Source organism: Solea senegalensis, linkage group LG21 (genome assembly GCF_019176455.1).
Source record: "Solea senegalensis isolate Sse05_10M linkage group LG21, IFAPA_SoseM_1, whole genome shotgun sequence".
NCBI lineage: Eukaryota > Metazoa > Chordata > Actinopteri > Pleuronectiformes > Soleidae > Solea > Solea senegalensis.
In genome coordinates this window covers 1,378,960-1,391,629 of record NC_058040.1, presented here as the reverse complement: position 1 = coordinate 1,391,629, position 12,670 = coordinate 1,378,960, and the positions used below count along the sequence as shown (strand labels likewise).

Below are 12,670 nucleotides of genomic sequence, written 5' to 3'. Positions count from 1 at the left end.
CAGTCACAGCCAGCCCATAATTAACTTCAGCACCGAGAACTGAAAAAGTCCTTACAATTCACCACTTCATCTGAGCCTGACCGCACGTCTGTGTTCACATGTTTAAGAAAATCATCGTTCATGAGGTGAAAACACAGGTTTTCTGTGTTTGTTACAAAGAAAAATAAAAGGAATCCAAATTTAAAGCTGAAATAAACACATTTGCACTTAAATCTCCAGGAACAGAATCCTTTATTCACTGTTACGTGATGATGATGTAGCAGCAAACTCAGTCACAGGCAGGGCTGCGTATCAATCAAAAATCTTCAATACCAATAACGATACCTTCATTTCAATACTGGTTCCTAATCGATACTTTTTTCGATACCAGTTTTATAATATCATTTCTAAAAAAGAAAATTACACATTATGGGAAAAATCCATTGTTTTTATTTTTCAGTTTTGGCATTTTTACACTCGTGCACTTTTTTTACATAAAAAAATGAACTACAAATTATTTTCAGTGCAAACAAGTGACAAGTGATTTTCACTAAGGATCTCACAGAAACTTACAGATGTAAAATCAACGTCTTATCATGTCCATATTTGACATTAGAACACTAAACAATAACATGGTTGCATTATTATTACTCAAAAACCATAATCTAGGCTGGGATAACTTTAGATAATCTCGGTTTAACTGGTCAACAACAGCAACAGTTTCCTCACCTCCTGTAGAAAAGGGTAACAAACCTTAAACATTAAAGTTGTGACTGTGGCACTCGTCTTGTTTTTCTTTACCTGTCCGTGTGAACAGATTCACACTGACTGACCTCGCCCTCCTCCTCCTCACATCAGGGTCAGAGGTCACTGTGAGGACAGGATAAACATAACAGGTTAAGCTTCATCAGTTACTGTCTATATTCAGTTAGCTTTTCATTTAGTTAGCTATATAGCCATAACACACTAATATCTTAAGTTAGCGTTTCATGGATCCCAGTTCAAGCACATGTTACGCTGCAGTAAACAAACATACAACACGTAAAGTCACCTGTTGAATTCCCGACACAGCGCCGTCAGAACTGTGTCCTCGTCATGGATGAAGGTTTGAAATCAGGCCGCTGTGTAACATGAGAGCAGGTGGATGTCTGCACTCCGCTCTTCTTACATTCAAATACTGAGCAACTTCCTGCTCTGAGGTCCATACATTTGTCGTGTTGCCGACCTCAGTGGCGATATCTATTAAACACATTGTGTCGCGCTCTATATTAGTATCACTTTAGTTGAAATGGAGCCACACTTTGGACCTCGTGGCGTTTTTCGTCACTTACGTGTAGTTAATGACACAGTTACACGTGAACGCAGTCTGTGGGCGTAACAGCATTGTATTCTCCCTGCACGCCGCAACCACGTGTAACGTTACAGCCAATCACTGGCAGCATTATCAGATCTTGATCACGTGATTAACTCGTGGTATTGAAGTATCGAAGCATACCTCGTCACAGTAAATGTAATAAACAATATAAGAAATTACGATTATAATAACAAAATTGAATGCTCAGTATCAATCCTATACCTTCACTTCGATACCAGTTCCTGAATGTTTTTTTTTTTTGATACCAGTTTTATAAGATCAGTTCTAAAAAAAGTTTTTATTTTTCAACTTTGGTATATTTTACACTCAAGTTTCTTTTTTTTTTACATAAATGAATAAATAAATAAATAATTTGCAGTGCAAAATTAACAATTGAAACATTTCTGCTTTCTCTGGTAACAGACAAGCCTGCTCGTGGACGACGGTGTCTCCAGCAGCAGAAAATGTGCTTGTGAGGGTGAGAACATACTTGCACACAGACACACTGGGTTGCCAAGTTCAATAGCAATTGTCACGGGATTCACTGAGGTTAGGGTAGACGGCAGACCTCTGTATATTAGGTTTCAGTTTCAATGTCCATGTGTTGGTTCAAACCTAAAGAAATCATTCCCACATCAATGGTTTAAACAGCTTTCTCACACACACACACACACAGAAATAAATCTTCTCTTTATGATTAGAAGCTTCACTCTTTTCTACCCGACGAATAGATCTTTGTATTCACTTCAATGTAAACAATAAACCGTCTTTGGTTTGAACTAAATATTTAAATGACATTCGTATCAGTAACATGAAACACAACACACACACATGCACAACTGTTCAATGTAGAACGCACATTCAAACATAAAACTATGACTATGTCACGTTTAACATTAACATTTCATAACATGTCACAATAGTTTGATAAAATAACTAAATACCAGTTAAATAAATGACACCAGCACACAGAGTTACACACACACACACACACACACAATGGCCGTTCGCGGCATTTTTCGCTCACAAAAACCCGTTTTTTCACCACAAAAGTCCAACAACAGACTTCTCACAGTCAACACCTACAACTATAAACTACGGGAGGACACGATTATATTTTAATACTTTCAAAAAGTACCAACCTGGGAAAGTTTTAGTCGCTAAATGAGAGCGCGAACCACCATCCTTTCTGAGGAGGGAGGTGCGCCTCACCTTCAGCTCCGTCCTAAACCGATACCCACTCTTTGGTTCCCCCTTCTTTTCTTTCCTCCTACAGTCTTATTCTTTCACAATAATTAATGAAATAATATTCACGTTAAGTTAGACATTTAGCTGTTTATTGCCGGCACTAATAACATCATGTGTAAAATAATCCACTCATGTAAACACATTCAGACAAAATAATAACAAAAACTGACTTAGTGTACTTTGATTAATGATTAAGGTGTACCACACAGGTGTACTGTAGCTGTACAGCCTTCATCAGTTGTCGTCATGGCCACCAGCTGCCTCTTCAAGGTCCTACTCATCTCCTCCTCTAGTCTGGTCCACACTCATGTTAAATCTTGGGTCCTCCTCCAAGAACAGCCTGATGCTCTCACCCTGCACGACAAACTAAATGCTGCAGTGGCCATGTCTCTTGGTTAGACCTAATGTAATCAAACGAGAAATATCCCATATCTGTTCTTGATGACCTGTGTCGTCATCAGTTACTGTAAAGTGGTGCTGTTGTTTCCCCATATTGGGCAGAATCTGGCCCAGAGTTGGACTCCTGTCAGCAGATGCAGATGGTTGAAGTAAAGAGGATCTTCATGAGTCTGAAAAACTGTTCTGTTCTTCCTGTAGTCTTCATCACAAAGTAGACTACAGTCTTTTGAGTATGTTAGTTCACACTGATAATAAGGTAATATCGTGTATCAACATCTATCCTCACATACAATACCCGTCCTTCTCCATTGTTTCTTTTTAAGCTGCCTGCTCCACCATCAGGACCAGGCTGTTCCACCTGTTCTTCACATCCAGAATGTTCTGCAAGACCTAGAGAGAGACAGTGTGTGTGTGTGTGTGGCAAAGTTATTGTCTATGTAGTAATGAGAAGACGCTGCTTGTCTTTAAGGACAGGTCTAGCAAAGCTGCACCTCTTTAACCACACCCCCATGTCTGATTCTTCCTGCCCACTTTGGGCAAATGGAAGGTCTAGTGTAAAGTTTAGAGCAGCATCTTTTTCTAATGCTCATCTTTTACCTGCTACATCCATATTAGTTGCATTGTCTTCATATTGAATTCATCAAGAATATCACGTGTCTCCTCAGCCATGACATGTCCTGTCTGGTCTGCAGGGTTTTCTTTCACAAAGTGGACTGAAACAGTCAAGTAGTCCTGGTCCACACTGGTCCACACTGGATTGTGTCTCTGAAAGCTGAGTGTCACATATACTTCACACACACACTGGTGAAGCTACATTAAGATGAAGTCATTATTATTTCATGTGTTTGTTTCATTCCCATCACGTGCCCTGACACACACACACACACACACACACACACACACACACAAACTACATTAAGCAGTGTTTGTTTCAATCACGTGCTGTGTGTAAAAACAGTTCGATTTACATCCCAGAATAAACACCATCATTCTGACTCAACAACTGCACATAAACAAGTCGACTAAACCACTAGAGACACAAACACGGGCAGAGGAAACGACAGGAAACAATAAGACAAGGAAATGTAGGTCGAGATAATGGAACACAGGTGAACGAGGAACAGGAAGTAAATGATGATTTTAGCTGCTTTTTCACCTCAATTCAAACTTCATCGTTTATTTTAAGACATTATTGTTATGACTGTTCACTTGTATTTGTTTGGTACTTTGTTGACGATCACTGATGCTTTATTTCCTATAATTCATTTTGTTTTTACTGTAGTTAATGGAGGTAAACATCGTGTTTGTTTCACTCGAACTTTATAATTTTGTGTTATTTTATTTGCGGGTTGGTGAATAAACTTCATTTCTTTGTTTCCCTCATTGTTTGAAGCAGCGAACAGAAAAACAGAAAGACATGGCGACACGACGCTGTGTGTGTGTGTGTGTGTGTGTGTGTGTGTGTGTACTGATGAACCAGTACAACAGGGGACGTTACACAAGTGTCGTTACACACTCACAAAGAGGGGACTCCACGTTGAACAGGGGACATTTTTCAGGTCCCCTCTTCGTCTCATGCTTTAAATCAACCTAAAATCATGTGTAAGACGCTCTGTTTTTAATGTTAAAAGTAAAGTGGGAACCGTGTGTGTGTGTGTGTGTGTGTGCGTGTGTGTGTGTGGCTTATCATCAAATGGAGGTCGAGTGTTTTCTCTCAAGGACGCTCTAACTTAGAGAATCTAACGTGTGACTTAATGCCTGGAATCAACAAACTGTTTTGGCTACGAGGGAAAAAATAAATAAAGTGTTGAGATAAAACTCTTATTACCAGCGATGTGCAACATAATTAACATCACTGACCTGTGAGTGTGTCTGTGCTGATGCTTTATTCTGTCCACACACACACACACACACACACAATACATTCCCCTTACCTTAGCCATCCCTTAACTGTGCCTAACCCCTAACCTTTAACGTTTAACATTTAACCAACCCCCAAAAACCTCTGAAGATGTCAGGAGCAGACAAAAATGTCCTCACAAACACACAAACACAAACACACACACGCACACACACACGATGAAAACGAGCTTTGAGCCAAAGATGTGAACTTTTCATGTGACATTTAAAACCTCCAGTAACGTCTGTCTGCGTTTGTTGTTCATGAAGAGAAACGACGTCATATTCACTGACTGAGGGAGTGTTTGTGTGTATACAGCAGGAGAGCAGAGGCGGGACCTTTATTGTTCATATTTAAAAAACATAATATAAACTGCATCTTCAAACGTCGTTTATCATCTAAATCTGCTCCAAACCACGAGTTTGTCAGTGAATATTTTCTCATAGGAAACAACCGCGCCGAATAATTCTGTGCAGCTTTTAGGTTTCAGTGTAAAAGCATTTTCAAATGAAGACAAAGCCTCACGTTTTATGGCCAATGCAAAGGCAAATACACCTGCTGTTATCTTCTGCTCAAAGCTCCTCTCCTCACTCACATTTCCTTGGACTGCAAAGTGCCTGCTCGGCATTTTTCTTGATTTAGGCCCAGCTTATCTTAAGCTTATAGACATGTCAGCAAAACCCTCTTTTAATAGCGCACGGCTCTTAATTCATTACCAAATGTAAAGTTTGCTGCAGAGGAGAAGCAGGATGGGCTCCGGGTAAATTAGAGGCCGGATTCTACTCCGACTAATTGCTCTGTAAATTCAAGTTGGGCCCTCAGGGAGAAGCGGAGAAGTGAAAACACTGGGATGTTTCTGTCTGCGTTTACTGTCTGGCTTCCCAAAGGCTGTCATTTCCTTTATTTACCACGTAGTGAATCCATTTGTTTTCTTTGTATCACAGTTTCTGAGGCTGACAAACACACAAAGGAAACAAATTACACACACACACACACACACTGCATGTACAAGACTGCAGAGTTATGTTGATATTATAATCTCTGACAGTCCAACGCTGTGGACTGAAACAAGACGACATGGAGCGTGTGTGAACTTTCCTCCTCAGACTTAAAAAAGCAGTTTTGTTTATCCTGACTTCATAAATCTCACATTAATCCAAGTCAGAATGAAATCATTCAGGTTCAGGTTGTATTTCATGTATTATTTAAGTTTTATTTTTCTGGATAACATTTTGAATTTTTGATGATGTATATGAGGCGTGAGCATCTGTTTCATTATTTTATAACTTATTTTATCCTCAACATCTCAAAATATTTGCGATGCAGTACATTTACTGTGTTTTTATACATGAGGTAGATTTGTTGGTAATCATTTTCCTCTGTAAATGTTACTGTGACACTATTATTATTATTATTACGAAGTTATATTTATTACTAATATCTGGTCATAATTTTTCTTTATTTAATCTGTTGTATTTTAGGATGATGGAAAAGTAGTAAAATAAATAAAAATATGGAATAAGTACAAAAACTCAATATTTTCTGATCTTAATTTGACTGAAAATAACAGATTAGTTAAAGTTAGCCTGGTTAACTGTACAGAATAAATCTAAAGTCTAAATTTGAATGTGCAAATGAAAATCCAGGCTTAATCTAGTGTTTAGGTTTCGTAGCCTCTCTGCTATCATTATAGCGCCCTCTACCTGTCTGCACAGGCATCACAACCTTGATAAACCACAGATAGTGACGACATTGTGTTAAACATTCTATAAACCGTAGATTAAGGTCAAACTGGTGCTTTTACTTTTACTTTAACTGCTTTTTCTTTATAATTTGAGTTTAAATTCAGATTAATCAAAACATTTGACTTCTCTGTGTGGATTATAGTCATTGAGCAGAAGGGACTAAATTAAGGAGGAGGTTTTGCAAAGATTCGTCTCCACCAGCAAATTAAAGTCAAATCTGGTGGAACTCTGAGCACAAACTAAATAAAGATGTGTCCGATCAATTATTGTTGCTTCCTGAAAATGTTGAGCATAAATAAAAAAATATGAAAGCATGACAGCGTGTTATCGCCTCACTCGCTCACCAGAGACTCAGCTGAAGATATTTTTGGTTTGCTCGTCGTGGGCGAGATGACGAGTTTGTGTTCAGTGAAACCAGAAAAGATGTGACTGTAAGAGTTCATCTTCAATCTGCACTAAATCACTCTTTTTATGCAGAAACACAGAATCCATGTGATTGTGATTAATGCTCATCATGGAGGAGGAGGAGGAGGAGGAGGAGGAAGATTACTCAGTTTTTACTCAATAAATCATTTGACTTGAGTCACACATCTAAACCTGTGGAAACACCAGTCAAGTTGGCCAAGCTACAACCTGTCCACGGTCCTTCACTGTCCTTCACTGTCCTTCACTGTTGTTCATTTTAGTTCACTGTCCTTCACTGTCCTTCACTGTCCTTCACTGTCCTTCTGTCCTTCACTGTTGTCCTTCACTGTCCTTCACTGTCCTTCACTGTCGTCCTTCACTGTTGTTCATAGTTCACTGTCCTTCACTGTGTTCACTGTCCTTCATTGTCCTTCACTGTCGTTCACTGTCCTTCACTGTCCTTCATTGTAGTTCACTGTCCTTCACTGTCCTTCACCCTTAACTGTCCTTCACTGTCCTTAACTGTTGTTCACTGTCCTTCACTGTCCTTCACTGTCCTTCACTGTTGTTCACTGTCGTTCACTGTTGTTCATTGTAGTTCACTGTCGTTCACTGTCCTTCACTGTCCTTCTACTGTCGTTCACTGTCCTTCACTGTCCTTCACTGTTGTTCATTGTAGTTCACTGTCCTTCACTGTCCTTCACTGTCCTTAACTGTCCTTTACTGTCCTGTTGTCACCTTCACTGTCCTTCACTGTTGTTCACTGTAGTTCACTGTTGTTCATTGTAGTTCACTGTCCACTTGTTCACTGTTCACTGTCCTTCACTGTCCTTCACTGTCCACTGTCGTCACTGTCCTTCACTGTATTGTAGTTCACTGTCCTTCACTGTCCTTCACTGTCAACTGTACGTTCACTGTCCTTAGTTCACTGTCCTTCACTGTCACTGTCCTTCACTGTCCTTCACTGTGTAGTTTCACTGTCCTTCACTGTCACTGTTCTTCACTGTCCTTCACTGTCCTTCACTGTTGTTGTTCACTGTCCTTCACTGTCCTTCACTGTGTTTCACTGTCTGTTGTTCATTGTAGTTCACTGTCGTTCACTGTCCTTCACTGTCCTTCACACTGTTGTTCACACTGTACTGTTCACTGTCCTTCACTGTGGTTGTTGCTGTTGTTGCTGCTGTTGTTGTTGTTGCTGTTGTTGTTGTTGTGTTGCTGCTTGTTGTTGCTGTTGCTGCTGCTGTGCTGTTGCTATTTTTGCTGTTGCTGTTTTTTGTTTCTTGCTGTTGTTGTTATTGTTTTGCTGTTGCTTGCTGTTGGTTGCTGTTGTTGTTGCTGTTGTTGTTGTTGTTGCTGTTTTTGTTGCTGTTGCTGTTGTTGTTTGAATTGTGTGCTGTTGTTTGTTGCTGTTGCTGTTGTTGTTCTGTTTTTCCAACAGCTGTCTGTTTACTGTGCCAATTTCACGCTGTTCTTTGTGCCACATCTAAATTTAAATACTAAATCTATTCAGAATAAAAAGCTGAATCATTTTATTCTAAATTAAAGAAATGATCTCAAATGTTTTAACAAAATGGCTTCAACAGCTGAACTTCAACAAAATCTATGTCAAGTCTACGATGTCTTCATCTCACTGTGACACAGACTTTTCCAACAGGAAACTGAAGTCTGTAACCCACTTACTCTCACACACCAAAGATGGCGGCAGCAGTGTGTGTGTGTGATGTTAAAATCACTGATTTTCTCTTTGGACTTTGGTGTGTGAGAGTGAGACGAGGACATGTTCTTAAAGACATCACAGACTTGGTGTTCATCCACTCCTCACAAATTCTGAATGATGCCTCGATCACGACGTCTCACAGAGAATCCTGTGTTTGGACAAAGTGTCAAATTCTAGTAAAAAATTTAGACTACAAAGTTTTTTACAAAGCTCGTTAATAATGAACATTTGTTCATTATTAACGAGCAGTCCGACCACAGATCATCTCAACGTCTCCACTGAGACAAAGACATATGAAGGAATAAAGAGCAGCGCGACGGGAGCACGGCTGCAGCGTCAGGCTCGTCCAGACATGTGAAGCAGGAAGTGATACATTCCACAGACACCTTGTTAGTGAACATGTGCAGAACAAAGCCAGACGTTTCTTTCATGGCAGCGATGCTCTCCAGTTAGTCTGTGATAATGAGGCGACTAAGTTCACAGTAATTGGCTCATTGTGTCATGAGAATGTTAATGTGTTCACAGCTTTGGATCTATGGTGACTTCTCGTGGTTTTCAAGATAAAAGACATGAAAATCAACCGAAGACACAGCAATGATTAGACTTTTCTATTTAAATCAGGTCTTCACTATAGTTCCATTGATTTTCTTTCATTATTTAACACAAGAAACAAAGTCCACAGAGAAAGTCAGTGGTTTTACCTCGAGGGGACACAGGAGCTGCTGGTCCTCTGCTGCCCCGTGTGGTCACTTTGTGTCACTGAGGTCTATCTGAACAAAGGATTTCACTGAAATCACTTTACTGAAGTGACAAAATAAGACATTAGAACTTAGTTGGAAATTAACTGTGACATTAATGCCATTAAACGCGAGTTAACTGTGACATTAATGCGATTAATCGCGAGTTAACTGTGACATTAATGCAATTAAAAGTGAGTTAACTGTGACATTAATGACGGAATTGTTAATCTGAACTTGACATTAATGCGATTAATCGCGACATTGTTAATGCGAGTTAACTGTGACATTAATGCGATTCATCGCAAGTTAACTGTGACATTAATGCGATTAATCGCGAGTTAACTGTGACATTAATGCAATTAATCGCGAGTTAACTGTGACATTAATGCGATTAATCGCGAGTTAACTGTGACATTAATGCGATTAATCGCGAGTTACATGAATGTGTGACATACATATCGTAACTCACTGTAGACCCCCAGAGGTCCATGTGTGTCACTGCGTTCCAGGTTGGTCTCCGTCGCTCCAGCGCCACCAGCAGGTCGTTGTTCTCCCCGCCACAGATTTATTTAGACATTATTTAAAAAGTGTTGCAACTGTTACAAATTTGCATCACATACTTTTGTTACTTTTGTTGCCAGCATCACGATCGATTGGCCGTCGTCCTCACTGAGGTCCGTGTTTGTTCCCGAGTGGAGGTCTCACTTAACTCACTTAATATGAATAACCATAATACTCTGTGAATCTGAGGAGAATCAAGGATGTGGAGCAGCTGCAATAAAAGCTCCGCACTCAACTCCTTCTCCATTACATCATAATTGTTACTGTGGTCGCTCAAGGACGTTTTCCAAGTCTAGTACACAATTTCATTAGTGGCTCCTATAGTTTGTGCTTTGTATGAATTATCTGTGGTTGGTGCCAAATGGCTTTTGTTCTTGTTTCAGTGAACAGAGCAGACGAGGTGCAGACGAGGAGCAGACGAGGAGCAGACGAGGAGCAGACGAGGTGCAGACGAGGAGCAGACGAGGAGCAGACGAGGTGCAGACGAGGACAAGTGTGGACACATTTGAACGGTCCAGACTACACGACCCGGTGACATTTGTGCTTGTGTCTAAGTCTTTGTGGTTGTGGTGTTAATGTGGACGGACGTGTTGTTGAAGTGACTGACAGGCAGAGAAGACAATGTAAGGACGGACAGCTGTTGCATCAGTTTGTCTGCAGGACACTCGACTGACTCACTTTTCATCTGACTTTAGTCTGAAAGTGAACGTCTGCGGAGAAAAAGAACAGAATTTCACTGAAAAATGTCGAGTGTAACATTATCGTCGGTCACATTATCGTTCACATAAAGGTCACAGAGGTCAATCCCAGCTGACACAGGGTCAAAGGCGGGGTCACCGCCTGTCCATCAGAGGACAAACAATAATTCACTTGCAAGTCAACATGACACGAAACCAGGATCCAACCTGGTGACCGTCTTGCTGTGAGGCAGTAATGGCAGCCACTACCCCGCCGCGTGACTCAAACAGATACTGAGTTTATTTGCTGCGTCCGTTTGTTTTTGACAGACGTGAAAAAAACACAAAGCAGCTTTTTGTTCCTCACAGTTATTGTGACATGATTCATGTGATCACCGCCGTCATTATGGTTACATGTCATGTTCAGCTCAAACCCGCTGTGAATATGAACATTTCTCTCTTCACTTTTGTTACTTCAACACATCTGTGTTTTATTGTCGTGAGTAAAGTCTTTTTAATTCAAATTGTAATAAATCATCAATAATGAAGAATAATCAGTTTAATTATCAGAATAACGCAAAGAAAAAGCTGCAGTTTGTTTCATAGTTTTGTCTCAACGAGGTTCATTTGAGTTTGAAATATTCATGTTTGCAAAAACTTCTTAGATTGAGTCGAGTCAGATTAGCCAGATTAACATCTGATAATCTAGAAACAAGAATGTGTGTGAATGCTTTAAATGACGATGTACGACAAACAGGAGCTCATTAGAGGCAGTTTTTATTTAAAAAATAACAAGTTCATGTTCATGTCACTGTACAATGTATCAGTTTAAAAAATGTTTATATAATGTTTTTATTTTTGTGTACATATATATATATATGTACACACACACAGTATTTATTTTGTCATAAGTATCAAAGGTTGTATTTTTTATTGCCACACAAGTAAAACAAAAACTAATAAACTAGAGTTGTTGAAAATTTGTCACAAAAGTTTACATAAAAAAAAGTTTACAGCTGCTAAAGCAAGAATAAAGACAGTAATAGTTTGTAATATTTCAACATTGGTTTTTTAAAAAAAACATCAACAAAAACTCACTTTTATTTTCTTAAGTATGATTGATTTAAATCTGCATTTGTTTAATCGTGTGAAATGTATAAATGGACACAATTTCAAAAAGAGAAAGTTTGTAACGAATGTTCCATCAATGTTAAGAGAATAAAGTTGTTAGAGAAAAGAAAGAAAGAAACTTTCTGTCAAACATTTAATTAAAGTTCCTTGTCCCTTGTTGCTGTTTCTTTATACTACAATCATTCTATTATATATTATTATAGACTACAGTCATTCTATTATATATTATTATAGACTATGAATAACATTAATATCGTCCACAAGTTTTATTTGAGGTTGATAATAAGTTACAAAGATCATTAATTACTGAAGTTCAGTAAAGTTAGAAAGTTTCTGTGTTTAATAACATTTAAAAGAAACAAATTAAAATAAAACGCTTGGTTTTTGTTCAGTATCACTGTAACTGTGTTATAATGAAGACAATTATTACTAAGAACTAATGAGTGATGTAGTATTTATATTATTTATTTATATTATTAATATTTACTGTAGTGCTGTCAAACCATTCAAATATTTAACCACGATTAATCGCATTAATGTCATAGTTAACTCGCTATTCAATCGCATTAATGTCATAGTTAACTGTCATAGCACTTGCGGATTAACGCGATTAATGTCATAGTTAACGCATTGATTCGATTAAGTTAACTCACCCATTTCATCATATATAACTCGCATTAATCGTTAGTAACGTCATAGTTAACTCACCATTAATCGATTAAATGTCATAACTCAAGCGATTAATCGCAATAATGTCATATAGTTTAAATAGTTAACTCCTCAGCGATTAATCGCGATTAATGTCATAGTTCCA

The 12,670-nt window shown here is 38.7% G+C and overlaps 1 protein-coding gene across 1 annotated transcript in view; it reads right to left on the bottom strand.

Annotated features, from left to right (window-relative positions):
- Window positions 1-10,740: 10,740 nt before the first annotated feature.
- The window catches only part of igsf9a (immunoglobulin superfamily, member 9a), a 42,212-nt gene continuing 40,282 nt past the window's right edge, over window positions 10,741-12,670 (bottom strand). Inside the window, exon 22 of the mRNA XM_044012678.1 lies at window positions 10,741-10,758. The gene's annotated coding sequence lies outside the window, so the exon portion shown is untranslated. The remainder of the gene's footprint in view (window positions 10,759-12,670) is intronic.